General features: G+C 42.2%; 1 long non-coding RNA gene across 2 annotated transcripts in view; it reads left to right on the top strand.

Moving 5' to 3' along the window:
• The first annotated feature begins 4962 nt into the window (after window positions 1-4962).
• Window positions 4963-16315, top strand: part of LOC135203292 (uncharacterized) — an 87988-nt gene continuing 76635 nt past the window's right edge. Inside the window, exon 1 of one of the 2 annotated variants that reach the window (XR_010311902.1) lies at window positions 4963-5113. This is a non-coding gene — a long non-coding RNA (uncharacterized LOC135203292). Of the gene's footprint in view, window positions 5214-16315 lie in introns of both variants that reach the window. The other variant, XR_010311903.1, reaches the window with a different exon arrangement.

Here is a 16315-nt window from a genome sequence, read left to right as displayed (position 1 = left end):
TGGAGAATAGGAAAGATTTTATAAAAGAAATGTGGTATTCAGAGAGAAGCTCAAGCAAAACACAAACTTCTTCTTCTTCCTAGCTTAAACCCATTTTTATATGGGGTCGCCATTACGAATGAGTCGTCTCCATCGATTTCTGTCTTGTGCCTCGTTCTCATTTATACCTTTCAATTCCATATCTTCCCTTACACAATCACGCCATCTCTTTCTTGGTCTTCCCTTCTTCCTTCTACCCCGCACTTCCATTTCCATCGTATGTCTTCCAAACATGACGTTCCTCCCTTCGTAACAGGTGTCCATACCATCGAAGCCTTGCTTCCTGTATTTTCTTCGATATTTCAGCTACCTTTGTTGATCCTCTTATATACTCATTTCTAATCCTATCTTCCTTGTTACTCCCGACATCCATCTCAACATTCTCATTTCTGCTACATCCATCTTCTTCTCCTCTGTTTTCCTCATACTTGCCGTTTCTGTTCCATATAACATTGCTGGTCTGACCACCGTCCTATGGAACTTCCTTTCAATTTCAGAGGGACCTTCTTGTCACAAGAGTACCCCTGATGCAGACCTCCAATTATTCCATCCTGCCTGAATTCGGTGTCTCACCTCTTGGTCCAGGCTTCCACTATCCTCCAATACGGACCCTAAGTACTTGAACTTCTGTACTTTCTTTATTTCTTCCCCACCCAATCTTATGCTACTTCCACCGTCCCTCCCAGTAATACTAGAACACATATATTCGGTTTTTGATCTGCTTATTCTCATTCCTCTCTCCTAAGTGCTGCTCTCCACCTCTCAACCTCCCCTCCAACTCCTCCTTCCCCTCTGAACACAACACAATGTCATCCGCGTATAATATGCACCATGGCACTGCTTCTCTAACATCCCTGGTCATTACATCCATCACGATGTTGAAGATGAATGGGCTAAGTGCTGACCCCTGGTGTAATCCAACTCCTATCTCAAATCCATCCGTCTCACCAACACTACTCCTCACTCTAGTATACACATTCCTGTACATCTCCTGAATAATTCTGACATTACTTTTCCGGCACCATCTTCTCCCTGCAAACATACTCCATATTTCTTGCCTTGGCACTCTGTCATAGGCCTTTCAAGGTCTATGAATACCAGATGCAGGTCTCGTTGTTTTTCTCTGAATTTCTCCATTAGCTGCCTTATGCAAAATATTCCATCCGTTGTCCCGCTTCCCTTCATAAATCCTAACGTTCCACCTTCCCTATTCTAACTTCCTCTCTCAGCCTGCTATCTATGATTCTTCCAAAATCTTCAACGTGTGAGACATTATTTTTATACCCTCTATAATTACTGCATTCCTGGACATCAAACCCTTTACCTTTAAATATAGGTATCAATATGCTTCCCGCCATTCTTCTGGTATCCTTTCCTGTTCGAAATTTTTTTTACCATCAGATCATACAAGATGTCTACCCCTTCTCTCCTAAGGCTTTCCAAACTTCGACTGGGATTAAGTCAGGTCCTGTTGCCTTCCCATTTTCTCATTCTTTTTAAGGCATGCGTATCACTTCATCCCTAGATATCCCCATTACCATTCCCATGTTTACTTGTCCATCCTCTCTTACAAGTCTTTCATCTTCTTCATTTAGCAGTTGTTCGAAATACTCTTTCCATCTTTTCAGGATGTCTTCTTCCTTTTTTACGACAGTACCCATTCCTATCTTTCATTTGCTTAATATGGGTGATGTCCTTTGTTCTTTTATTTCTTTTTACTTTTGACAGTTTGCAGCATCTTACTCAACCCTTCCTTGGTTTCCAGTTCATTATAAACCTCTTCATATGTCCTTGCCTTAGCTTGAGCTACCACCCTTTTTACTTCTTTGTTTCTTTCTCTTAATCTTTCTCTGTCCTCCTGCAGCTGTGACTCTTCAAATCTCTTCTTTGCCTCCCTTCCCTACCTTTCACACTTCCCCCACCTCTTCTCCCACCACCAGCTCTCTTTTTCCTCCCATACTATTCCAGATGTTTCCCCTAGTATCTCCTTTCCATGTCTTCTAATCACTGATGCATTATGCCTCCACCATCTCCCACATCTTCAATTCCCAGATTCACAACCTATCCCAGCACTCTTCTCCTCTGAACTCTCTCTTCTTATCATTATCCCTCCCTAACAATTTATACCACTTGATTTTCTTTACCCCATTCGTTTTCGTTTTCTTTCTCTTTTCATCTTTAAATCCATACAAAGGAGCCTATGTTGGGGGGCCACGTGGTCACCTGGGATAACTTTACAATTCCTAACTTCACCAGCCTGATCTATTGTAAAGGAGGTAATCTATTTGTGTGCATCTACCGCCACTCCTGTATGTTATCAAGTGCTCCCTCTTCTTTTTGAAGAATGTGTTCACTATTGCCATATCAAAGGACACGGCAAAGTCTACTATACTCTCTCCTTCTGGGTTTCTCTCCCCAATCCCATGTCCTCCATGCACACGTTCAATTACATCCTTTTCATTTCCGACATGTCCATTAAAGTCTGCCCCCACTACAGTCCTCTCCTGCTCTTCCAGTTCTTGCGTTACCTCACTCATTTCGTTCCAAAAAACGGCTCTTTTCTTCCTCTGTGCAGCCCACTTGTGGAGCATAAGCGCTAATGATGTTCATTGTTTCCCCTCCATAACATATCTTCACTCTCATAATGCGGTCATTCTTTCTACTCACTTCCGTCACTGCATTCTTCATTTCCCCCGACAACACTACTCCAACGCCATTCCTACCCTGCTCATTTGCTCCACTATAGATTAACTTGTAGCCATCCCCCAGTTCTTTAGCTTTATTACCCTTCCATCGAGTTTCCTGCACACACAAAATATCCACTCTCTTTATCCTCATTAACTCTGCCAACTCTCTTCCTCTTCCTGTCATAGACCCAATATTGAGCTGGCCTATTCTGATCACATTTAGAGCTCGCTTCTTTAGCTGCCACCCGCTCATGATGCAGTAGCCCTCGCCTTGTCACAGAGTTAGGGCGATGTGTCTGTGCGTCGTTTACGGAGTACGCCCTAGCCCTATTACTCATCAATATCACGACTTCATTCCATTGGTTTTGGCGTCGGGTTTTTTTATTTTTACAGTCGGATGCCCTTCCTGACACCAACCTCCCTATTTATCCGGGCTTGGGACCGGCACCCATTGAGGCTGGCTCAGGGCTGCCGAAGTGTGGAAATGACGTCACTAATACGGCTTATCTTGTCCACATTGTGAATAGGTGTGGAGTGTGGAATCCACACGTAAATATTTCACGCTTTTTACTTAAGAAGCGTATGCTAGTTAAAATCTAATAAAAAATTATGAAAATTATTGTTTACTATATTTTATAAGTCTCACACAGAAATATCCATAAAAAAAAAATTAAATTATTAATTTTATCTTTTTTAATTTGTGGATGCGTTTGGACGTTTATCAGATGCATACGCTGACCGTTTGATTCATGTGCAAACCAAGACCTAGAATATAAGCTAGATCTTGACCGTACGAACTGGCTGGCTCTAGCGCCAACCAACCTCAGTTACCTATCAAAATTATTTTCAATATGGTTCTCAACAAAATCTACATTTATTCTTTTTCATAATACTAGAGAGTATTCTTAATTTGCTAGTTTTGATGGTATATTTTCTTGAAAATTGTGAAATGTATGCAAACATGTATACTGCCAGGTTTGGTAGCAAATTATTTTTCAGCGATGACTTTACAGCTTTGCAATACACATTGCAATTTTTGCATGTGAAAATGATTAATGTGCCTGTATAATCAGTTTGGTTATTCTACAACTACGGTGACAAACTTTTAAAAAGAACGGGCTTTAAGATGATTTCATAACTGTAATTCGTATAACGTAAGACCTTAGCAAAAATCATAGGCCTAGTTTATCAGTATAGATTATAGCGCTCACGATTTCGTTGTCAGTTGATATTGCCATAAATGAATGACTATGAGTATAATAACGATAAAAGTGAGAAATTGTATAATGCAGTGGTAATTAAATCCTCATGAAATATTAAATGGTTTAGTACATTAGCCAAGGTCCAGGATACGTTGTCAGTTTATTACTTTACTCTAAAAAATAAGACATCATTTGCAGCTTCAATTCTTCATGAAAGTTATTGTAATTATGTAATTGCAATGATACCAATACAGCGATAATTATTTTTTAAAGTTCACTTGCGAGCATATAACCAACAGTGTTAGTTGACCCAACATATAGGTCTAGTTATTATATTTATGGCAATAATGCCGGATTGAACATCATAAATTTATCGTTATTTTTCATTACGATGATGTGATTAAGATGCCTTATGTTATATATAACTTGTTGTAAAACACCTATGTTACTTTTTTCATCGTCAAATTAAATAACTTTCATTGCAGTGTTTCATCATCATATTAAAAGAGTACCGACTGTTGTTGAGAAGTTTTTGCTTCTTTTACCCTCTCATAAAAAAAAACAATATAAATTAACTAAATGTTTAAACAATATGAGCTAAAAACGGAAAGGGTCATTGTCTATCCTTATTTATCAGTTAAAAAAAAAAATCTCTGGTTGGGAATTCATATGCTAAGTTTTGAGCACTTACAAGATCATGTTAGAAACAACTTTTACAATTCTCAGTTCGATAAAGTCGAATATATTGCAGAACTGGGCAAACTGGTCTGAGGACCTAGTGTGGATTTCCTTAGTAGTGGAAATCGTTGGGCAGCCCTGCTGGCGTTAGCCCCCACAGGAGGCTAGATTAGCAAAACCACGAAACAAAGGAGGGTAATAAAAAGAAGTCAAGGGAGCCGTTTTCAAAGGCAACATCCCAAAACACAAACAAAGGAGGAATAAAAGAAGCAAGGAGCCGTTTCCAAAGGCCACATCCCAACTACTACTACTACTACTACCGGTTCCTACTTCTAAAGTTCAAATTGACGTAAGTAATTTGGCCTAAGTGGACGATATACCTTATTGATGTAACCCAGTCGGGCCCTTCGTAGCAGGAACATCGATGCTTAACCAACCACAGCCAGTCTTTTATGACCGCCTCCACCTTATTCTATAGTGAGAACAGAAGCCGAAGATAGCTACTAGGTAATGGTGACGGCTAAGACCCCTAGTACTTACCTAGTAGGTAGCTAGGCTATACCTAGTATACTAGGTAGTTACCATTAGGCTAGATAGCCTAGCATCGGTGAGTATAAAGGCACTGTTACACTAGCGAAATTTCCGTCGACTTTTTCTGAGTTTGTCGTCGACTTTCCAAAGAAGTCTACGTCATTCCGTACACTGGTTGTCACACATGTCCTTCTTCATACCGTGGTTGTCGTCGTCAAAACGTAAACAAACCATCTTAGCTATGACTTCCCGGAATGATAAAACAACTAGCTATGCTTTATAACACAAAGCAACTAGTGGGTCGTGCTTGCATGTGTTTAATGATGCTGCATAGAATTAAAAAAACAAGTCTTTGGGTTCGGTCCTGGTTTTTTAAAAACACGTGAAAAGTTTTATTTAAAAAAATAAGTTAGGGTTAGCCTAGGTAGGCTATTCGGTATTATTACAGTTTCAACCATTATGGGAAATCTATTATATTGATATTTTCCCGAGTAAAGCACGTGATAACAAAACACTTCTTCTCAATACATTATTGTCGCTAATGCATACTTACAGAGAAAAAAAAAGATTAAGTTTTTACCTCGAATTTTTCCTAAGTCGGGAGAGGTGTTTCCTCTACGGTAATGTTTACTTTAATGAGCCCTCTAACTTACTTTCTTACGCAAACAAAAGCAGTTCCAGTTACTCATTATTGGCTGAGAGGTGTGACATCGTTATGACGTCATGGGTTTCATAACCAATTACGAATGGACTTGGGAGTCTGAAAACTAAGTTTCACTAGCATTTTCAGCGGTAGTAATAAAGTTACCTGTCCTAGTCGGTCCACTGGTATCCTTGTTTGACTGAATACTCGAATAATGAAGCAAAAAACGGCCATTTGTCTTCCTGTACCTATGGCAGAGGTAGTGCTGGCCCTTCTGGCATTAATTTTGACAGACCTTCGATTTCCTACCGATTGTTTGCAAGTGCAATGTGGTCGTCGGGTACCTGGCCACTTCCTACTTTAAGTTGCATGTCAGGGAACCTTGCAACGGCTTCACGTTTTTTTCCCTCAAAGCAGCAGCACATTTTTATCAACCAACAGTTTAAGGTAAGCTTCATTAATTTATAGAGTATATTATAATGGTGGTAGTATAACGATGTATACGGCAGTACCATCATTTTGGTTTTGGTTTGTGGGATGTTGGGTAGTGGCCTTGAGGGGGGGGTCGCGGGGGGGCGGACCCCCCCGCTAGGCCTAGGTAGGGGTACAGGGCCCTAGGTAAGGTTCGGTGATTGTATTAGGTTCGGTAGTGCCCCGAAAATCACTGTGGCCTTAGGGGGTCGCAGGGGGGCGGAGACCCCCCCGCTAGGCCTAGGTAGGGGTACAGGGCCCTAGGTAAGGTTAGGTGGGTGTATAGGTTCGGTAGTGCCCCGAAAATCACTTTTCTCCTCCTCCCCCCACCCACCCAAAAACCCCGTTTCCCATGGGATCCCCCATAATTGAAGTAGTAGTAGGTTTATGCTTAGGTTTGGTGTGTAAGAGTAACTCTGTTTCTTTTTTATTCATTTCCTCATGTTTCTATGCGATGTGCAACACCAATCTGGTCGTTTTTTTGCCGTTTTTCGTCGTTAATACTTGAAAAACGGGTGCGGCCTTCTCCTGGACATTTACCTTTTTCTGGAAAATTTTTTTTTTTTTTTAACTCCAAATTACATAGTAAATCTCTAAATCGGATGGTTTGCAGTCAAAATAAATGTTAAATCCGTTGGAACTACATTATTTCTGATGCAACAAAAAATATATTTTTTATTCCAGTTTTCCCATAATGGTGAAACTGAAATTTTACTGCTATTAGTAACCTTGTTTACACAACCAAGTCAAACTGTATTACAAATTAAGCTAGAGAAACACTGGAAAAATTTTAAAGATTTTTGTTTATATTATTTGCTAATGCAAAGATAAAAAATAAATAATAATAAAACAATGGGAGCAGACCTAGGCTATATAGCAATCTGACATTCACGATATAGGCTAGCATGCTTATCTGTATAAAGATCAGCAAGTTAGGAAAGTTTTCCCCGAGTCGCATGGTGATCTCTTGGTAATTTTTCCATTTAAGACCCTTTTTCATAAAACTATCGTGCTTATGGTCCCATAAGCATCGTCTCTCCCCCATATCTAAGACCAAAAACTGTTCTGCCAGTCTTGTCCACTGTACTAAGCTCGCCCATCTTGCATCTGATGAGTTGAAATGCGCGAAATGCGCGCTCTCCGAGATGTAAACAAACAATAAAGTCGACGGTAGCGATGAGTTGAATTCGATCGGTACCGTTTTCAAAATTCGTGACGACGACACCAGAAAGTCGTCGTCAAAACATGAAAAGTCGACGTCAAATTCAAAAGTCAACGGAAATTTCGCTAGTGTGACAGCGCCTTAAAGCTTCAGACTACCTACTTACTCAACGTAGTAGCCTAATTCAGTTTACCAAAGTAAATATGTAGGGGGAAACACCGCCTTGGATCCATCGTCATCGGGTGTATCAGCCTTAGTATTCACTCGATATTTAATTGGTGAAACAAGAATACAATTACCTACATCTTTAAGCTTACCATTCAAAAGATTGAAGTTTCGTCAACATAATGTGATACATGAAAGTGCCATACGAACTAAAATAAGCATGTGACGCTCTTCATAAAATATTTTTTCAAGGCAGTTTTTAAATCCAATATGGCGTGGACCGACTGAGGTGCCATTCGTAACCGGCATCGATGCCACGTCCTTCCCAGTGCTCATTTGAACAATATTAGCATATATATGTAACGTTTATTGATCTTACTCAAGATTGCAGTTGTAATCAGCACAATAAAACATTTTGTTGCCTATATGTATTACTGAAAGTATGAAACTTCTTATTCCCGGGGTCATGGTTTGAACTGATATTCATTTTTACCTTGTAATCAGTGGTTTTATCCTTACTGCCATCACAATTGAAACTCCACAGTTTTTATTTGATTGTTATTATACACGTTTTGGTCTTTAATTCACTCCAAATTGCACTTGAACAACGTTGCTCTTCCTGGTTCCTAAGCACTCACTCCACAAACACAGTTACGAGCAGCAGACGACTACATTGTTTATGAGGTGCAAAGCTTTATTCCCTTAATTGTTTACTTTACTCATTATTTAGTTTAACTTTACTTTGTTACTTCAAAATGTTTATTTTAATTCATGTCTATTGTCCCTTTTCTGCAACTAAATTTACCCCGAAAAATTACAGAGATTTCCATGAATTCTAGCTGTCATAGTAATGCAATTATGATAAAATTGCTCTATGTATACATACTACTACAAATAGATACGCTAATTTCACTCATTTCCCCGGTTTTTTGTAAGTCTTATACCCAGTTTGAAGGGTAAACACATGCCAATTGGCAACACTGATAAACAGTAGAAGAGCGCGAACAATGCTATAGGCACTGTTCATAGCGAAACTGTTGATATTTGAGTCAGGAATCTTGTTACTTTTTCAATAACGAATATTTTCAAATTAATAATCATGAATATGTAAAAAATTTATGCAATTCATGACCTTATACTACTGTTTAACTATTATTTAAATAATTATCTAATGCACGCTTCTTCTACCAAAAATTTTTAGTTTCCTTGGATGTGCCAGGCGGTTGGTGTCATTGTTGATGATCGTTGTGAAGAAGTGCCCCAGCGTCTACGGGTACAAGTGGTGTGCAGATTTAGCACATGGAATGGAAAGTTTTATTGTAGTGTCTTACCGAACAATTATAGAGCCGTGATTTCCACGAGCGGCAGGATACTAAATTCAAATTTAGCGTGTCGGCGTCGCCAACACTGGTGGTGATGACGTCATCTCCCTCCACTCGCGGGAGAACCAGGTACAACTGCCCAGGTGATCCAATTCTTTTTCCTGCCGGCGTCCGGTGAACATTGGTGTCGGTGCGGTTGGATGACTTTGCTTCGCTTTTTTCTTGTGGATTTGATCTTCGGAATTGGTGAAGTACTCTTTTTGGCGTTGTTGTTATTTTGCTTTTTTTTATTTAGGCGTTGCCATGTCGGATTCTAGTCCGTCGGGAGTTAGGTTTTGCATCTCAGGATGTAAAACTAGATTATCCAAGTTAGAGTATGATTCTCACACTAAATGTGTTAAGTGTAGGGGACAGGTTTGTTCAGCAGATCGAACATGTAACGAGTGTAGTGATTGGACTGATTCTCAATGGAAGTTTTTTAGTTCATACTCGGAGAAATTAGCTAAAGACAGAATTAGAAAAGCAGCGCTTAGGGAAAGTAGACTTAGCTCTGCTTCGTCTTGCGATGCATCTGTTCCTTCTGTTTCTCCTCAAATTGTTATGTCTCTTTAACTACACCTCCTATTCCTCCTACTAATCCACTCTCCGGCTTCCCGTGTAGTTTCTTCCGACCACCATTGCCAGTCTGGAATCGAGGTTAGATTAGAAATTTTCGGTACTAGCGAATACGGTTTTGCAACTTGGTAATTCAGTTGACGTTTTTGGAGAAAGCGGCTTCAGGTAAGAGTGTAGTTGAGGGTGCGTCTGTCTGTCCTGACACGTCTCCTAGACAAAGGTCACTGTCCAGCTCCCCGCACCGGGGAGAAGACATACCGGAAGTCCAAGGGAGTTGATCGGGATTTGCCCACAGACAGGCGCCTCTCTTGTTGAGCCTGTTGCGCCTCAACAGGGCTCGGTTAAGCGTTGGAAAGGTGTTGCGGTCAGACGCCTTTCGAATGATTTCAAGCGATTCGTCTCCGGTCGCGCGGCGCTCTTGGCGAGATTCGCCCGTTTCGCGTCCCTTAAAGAGGTTTTCGTCAGGCGCCGATTCTTCGCCTCCTCCGTCAAGCGGTATAAGGAGCCTGAGAGTAGGGTTGCGCCGCGGCGTTAGCGGCTCGTTCGTCGCCTCAATCTGCCTTTTTGCCTTTTTTGGCTCCATCTTACTAGTAGAGATTGTGGTTTTAGCGCTGTAGCTAGCAGTTCTAAGGGTGTTTCTTTAGGCGCTTTTTCGTCTGTTACGCCTGATGCGCCTGTTTCGCCTCGAATTTCGGCGGCTCCGAGCGAGGCGCAAGTAGTTTTTCCGCCTCCTGCTGAACATTTAGGCTCTTCCAAGCCTACGTTAACTGTTTTTGATTCGTCTCTGGCGCCTTTGCGCAAGCAGTTAGAGATGTTAAACCAACTGGATGAATGAGTCCAAGGGTGGTTCGAAACCTTCAGATCCGGTTGTAGTTCCGTCTACTTCTTCGGCGGTATCGGAGAATGAAGAAGAAGTAGAGGAGGAGGATTCACATCACCTCTCATGTTTATTCACGTCTCCTTAGATTTCTTCTGGTATCTTATCCAGATTATTTTGAGAAAGCGGCTCCGCGCTCCCCAACTTCGACTTTTTTGATGAGGAGGAAAACAAAATTCAGACCCTCTCCTTCCAAAACTTGTTCTATCTAAAGCGGTTAGACATTCGTTGAAAGAGACTGAGAAATGGACGTCTATGAAAAGAGACTTAGGAAGGGCTCTTTTTGCTTACCCTCCCTCTAAGTTGCTTCGTAAGAGGTATAGGTTTTATGTAACTGGGGAAGCTCTTCTCTGGGAGTTTCTGCCTCTCCCAGGGAGACTTCTCCAGTTTAATCGACTCCTCTAGAAGATCTGCTTTCGCCGCAGCGAAAGTTTTCTTTACAGCGCCTGAGGTGGACCACGTTGTAAAGAATCAATTTAAACTTTGGAAGTCTTTAGCTTCCTTGATTGGACTATTGGCGCTTTAGCGGCCAAGATCGAAGACTGTCCTTCTCTTTCTCAGGAGTTAGCGGAGGATTGGATTGGTGTTCTGTCCTGTGCGGACAAATCCATTAGGGATGGATGTGATGAGTTAGCTTCGCTCATCGCCTTTGGTACCCTTAGAAAAGGCAACTTTGGTGCTCCGTTTGCTTCTAAAAGGGTTACTTCCCAACAGAAGTCTGCTCTCTTGTTTGCTCCTTTTGTGAAGATAAACCTCTTTCCAGACGATGTAGTGTTGTCAATTTCGTCTGCGCTAGATAAGAAATCTACTTCGGATTTACTGGCACAGTCTACTAAGAGACCTAAAGCTCCTGTGGAGACTGTTCCTTCGGTTTCTCCTCTGGCCCAAGTGCCTTTTCGAGGGAGAAAACCCAAGCGCTTCTTTCGGCCGAAGTCGAATTTGCGACCTCAGTCTTAGGCCTCGGCCAAGGTTAACAAACCTTCCAAATGAAAGCTCGGTTCTTCATGCACCAGTGGGAGCCAGCTGGCTCTGTTTTGGGAGGATGGGACAAAACAGAGGAGCAGAAGCCATGGGTAGTGCAAGTACTCAAGTTCGGCTATCGTATTCCTCTCGTTTCACCTCCCTCGCTCTCACCTGTGCCAATTCCATTCCAGGCATACTCTCCGGGCTCAGACAAATTTCTGGCGCTAGCTGCAGAAGTGGAAGCGCTTGTTCTCAAAGAAGCGATAGAACAGATAGAAGGGGATTTTCTCCAGGCTTTTACAATCGCCTTTTTGTAGTTCCCAAGTCACAGGGGGCTGGAGGCCGGTTTTGGATGTGAGCGCCCTGAACTTGCATGTCCAGAAAAACAAAATTTCATATGGAGACCACTCGGTCGGTTCTGGAGTCCATCAGACAGGGGGATTGGATGGTCTCTCTGGACATGCAAGATGCTTATTTTCACATTCCGATACATCGCGAATCTCGGAAGTACCTGAGGTTCATGTTCGAAGGCAAGGTGTTTCAGTTTCGGGCGCTTTGCTTCGGACTAGCGACCGCTCCTCAAGTTTTCACCAGGGTTCTATCCCCGATAGGAAGCTGGCTGCACATATTTAGGAGTAAGAATCTCCCTCTATCTGGACGATTGGCTTCTCCGGTCAGAATCAGAGAGTCGGTGCATGAAGGACCTTGGAACAACTCTGGATCTTGCCAGAAAGTTAGGAATTCTGGTCAACAAACAGAAGTCCCCAGTTGGTTCCATCTCAGAGCATCCTTTATTTGGGGATGATTCTGAATGCTCAAGTTTTTCGGGCTTTTCTGTCCCCGAAGAGGGTTCAAGGCTGTCTGGAGACAGTTCAGGAGTTCTTGGACAAAAAGGTAAGTTCTGCAATCAGTGGATGAGGCTCCTGGGCAAATTGACGTCAGTGGAGAAATTTGTGACGTTGGGAAGACTGCACATGAGACCTCTGCAGTTTTTCCTGAGAGCCTCTTGGTGCAGGAAGACACAACCAGGACTCGATACCTTTTCCTGTCACAGATCAAATAAAAGAGGACCTAAGGTGGTGGCTCTCGCGAGCAAGGTTGGAAGAAGGGTTAGATTTACGACCCATCCTCCCGAACCTACAGTTCTTTTCCGACGCATCGGACACAGGTTGGGGAGCCCTACTGGGAAATCAACGGACTTCAGGAGCTTGGTCGGAGAAGGAGAAGAAGTTCCACATAAATTTAAAGGAACTGTTAGCAATTTTCTTGGGGCTCAGACAGTTTCAGAGCTTAGTAGAAGGTCGAGTAGTGGCAGTGCATTCCGACAACTCCACGGCTCTCTCGTACGTGCGGAAACAGGGGGGGACTCAGTCTTTCTCTCTGTACGAAGTAGCCAAGGATCTCCTCCGTGGTCAAACGAAGCGAAGGTTCAGCTAGTCCCGAGATTTGTTCTGGGAAAGATGAACGTCCTGGCGGACGAGTTAAGTCGTCAACAGCAAGTGTTACCTCTGGAGTGGACTTTGGACAACAAGATTTGTCAGAAACTTTGGCGCCTTTGGGGGACGACCGTCAATAGACCTGTTCGCGACATCAAGGAACAACCGTCCTTCCTCTCTTTTGTTCTCCAGTCCCAGATCCTCTAGCTTGGTCGGTGGACGCAATGCTGTTGGATTGGTCGGGTCTGGAAGCTTATGCATTCCCTCCGTTCGGTCTAATAAGAGAGGTGCTGAACAAGTTCATTTCGACACAGCAATGTAACACTAACGTTAATCGCTCCCTTTTGGCCCAGGAAAGAGTGGTTCCGGACCTTCTCCAGGTTGTTAGTAGACTTCCCCAGATTCTTCCTCCAGAGAAGTGGCTTCTCAAACAACCTCACTTCAAGAGGTTCCACAAAACTTGTCCGCTCTAGCTCTGACAGGGTTCAGACTGTCCGGAATCTTGTCAGAGCGAAAGGATTTTCAAGAAGAGCTGCAGAAGCTATCGTCGTTGTAGGAGAGAGTCTTCTAACAAACTCTATCAAGGGAAGTGGAGAATCTTCAGAGAGTGGTGTAGAAGTGCTAAAGTCTCTACTTCTGCGACCTCTTTAACAGAAATAGCAGATTTTCTTCTATTTCTTAGGAACTCTAAGAAACTGGCTCCTTCGACGATCAGAGGATATAGAGCCATGCTCTCTTCCATTTTTCGACATCGAGGTTTGGATATTTCCTCCAATTCAGATCTGTCGGACCTCATTAGGTCTTTCGAAACCACTAAGCTCCCGCAAGATACAGTGGCTTGGAACTTAGATGTGGTGCTTAAGTTCCTCATGGGGCCACCGTTTGAGCCTTTGAAGTCGGCTTCACTCAGGAACTTGACTAAGAAGGCACTTTTTCTTATTGCACTAGATTCTGCCTAAGCGTGTCAGCGAATTGCACGCTATAGACAAAAGAGTCGGTTTCTCTCAAGGCAATGCTGTATTTTCGGTATCTTTGACCTTTCTAGCCAAAAATGAGAATCCTTCTAATCCGTTGCCGAGGAGTTTTGTGGTAAGGAATTTATCTGATTTGGTTGGACATGAGGAGGAAGAAAGGCTCTTATGTCCAGTCAGGGCTATTAAGCAGTATCTGTTTGCCACTAAGGGTATTAGAGGACAATCTTCTAAGCTCTGGACCTCGGTTCAAAAATCCCCTCTAGTCCTCTTTCTAAGAATGCTATATCGTTCTTTATTAGAGAGCTTATCAGGGAAGCTCACTCGCAGTCCGAGAACGACAAATCTTTCTGTTTCTGAGAGTTAAGCTCACGAGGTTAGAGCAGTGGCAACTTCTTTAGCATTCAGAAAGAATTTATCTTAGCTTCGATTCTTCAGAGCACGTTCTGGAGATCGAATTTGGTTTTTGCGTGTCATTATCTCAAGGAGATAGAAACGGTTTTCGAGAATTGTAAAACGTAGGTCCGTGGCGGTTTCTGGCATGGTGTTGGGAGAAACGGCACAGCGGTCGTCACCTCTATGCTAACTTTTCACCTTGAATAGGTTGTGCGAGTTCAAGGGAGCTGGGGGTACTGAGTACCTGGGATACTCCACCAGTCTGTTAGGTCAGATTTTACAATGGTTGGGTAATATATGTTTTTAAATCTGGTGTTGGTGACAAATGTTTTGTATGATTGAATTTCTGGTCTTAGCCCAGGGCAAGGGCAATCTTTGTTGTTACTATCCTCCGTCAGTCAGCCTTGACTCGCTTGAACTACGGAAGGATTCCACTCCTGTAGAGGCTAACTTTGGTCAAATTCCAATTCCTCTACAATAGTAAGAAGAGCACCGACCAGAGGCAGTAACAGTCTGCTGTAGCTCTCTTACAAGGTAAGGTACAACAGACACCTTGAGTGTTTACTGGTATTGCAATAAATGTAACCATTTGAAAATACTAGTGGTCCACTGAATCCCACCTTCCCATAAATGTGTAATCAACTCTATAATTGTTCGGTAAGACACTACAATAAAAATGAAATTTTCATTATTAAATGAAGTTTTTATTGTATACTTACCGAACAATTATGATTATACCCCCCTCCTCCCCTTAGGTGGACGGACGGGGCAGAAAGAATTGGATTCACCTGGGCAGTTTTACCTGGTTCTTCCCGCGAGTGGAGGGAGATGACGTCATCACCACCAGTGTTGGCGACGCCGACGCGCTAAATTTGAATTTAGTATCCTGCCGCTCGTGGAAATCACGGCTCTATAATTGTTCGGTAAGTATACAATAAAACTTCATTTTAATAATGAAAATTTCATTTTTTGACACAAGTGAGTCCGCAAACATCGAGATGGTGTCAATCTTCTACATTTTTGGTGTTGTAAGTAAAAATTTTGAAAGCGTCATGGAGGTATGTTTGGACTGTGCATGGCTAGACTTTCATTAACCTCTGTTTAATCTTAAAATATGACCTTAATTTCTAACTTTGGAGAAAATACTTACTTCGAAAGGATAGTAGAGGTCTCAAGCTGTTGCTTTCACCACCGATGACATGACTGGTGCCCGTCTCAGATGTCAGGACGTGTAAAGTACTTTTTCGGAGGGTGGATCCACACATGGTGAAAACTGGATCAACTAGTCCAGTCGGTGGTTTCCCCCATGGGGAAGCTCTGGGAAAAAAAAAAAAAGTCTTATCTGTTTAATACCAGCCCTCAATTTATAATGGATTTATTTATTTTTTTTATTTTTCATGACATAGGGGAAACAACCGAGTGGACTACCTGGGCCAGTCTTGCCCGCTTATTGACCCACCTTCCAGAAAAAGTACTTTAACACGTCCTGACACCGGAGATGGACACCAGTCACAAGTCATCGTTCGTGGAAGCAACACCTCAAGACCTCTACTTTCCTCTCGAAGTAAGAGTTTTCTCCCAGTTTTCAAATGAGCGCTGGGAAGGACGTGGTATCGATGCAGGAGATGAAAGAGACCGGATGCAATAGACGTCATATTGTATTCTTGTTTCACCAATTAAATATTGAGTGAATAAGGCTGATCCACCTGAGTAAGATGGACTCGAGGCAGTTGTTTACCCTATTTCTCGTATGGTGGGGAAGCTCGGGAAAAAAAAAAAAGTCCTACCTAGCTATCTGTTTAATACCTTCCCTCATGAAATTAATAGAATTTTTTTCTTTTTTTTTGCATAGGTACTACTTATTTACTAGTTAGTTCTCTTCTCGTTGAAAGGTATACCTATTTATTTTGAGAATCACAGGCCTACTAGTCTTGTCAAAATTTCCTATTGTTACCTATACTCTGCTTTTTTCCATCTGTCCAACCGCCTATGGGGTTTGTGCATGGTAACACTCCATCCTGGGCTTTAAATAGTTACGCTATGAGTAAGTTTTAGGTAAATAAAAGGATGTCTGGGTGTACATTTGCAACTGAAAAGTGTTTTAATAATTTACTGTGTGTGAATTACACCGTTAATATTCAAAATAGGATATTGTTA

This window comes from Macrobrachium nipponense, chromosome 36 (assembly GCF_015104395.2).
Source record: "Macrobrachium nipponense isolate FS-2020 chromosome 36, ASM1510439v2, whole genome shotgun sequence".
NCBI lineage: Eukaryota > Metazoa > Arthropoda > Malacostraca > Decapoda > Palaemonidae > Macrobrachium > Macrobrachium nipponense.
Note: the sequence above shows the minus strand (reverse complement) of the source record. Positions and strands in the feature narration are given on the sequence as shown.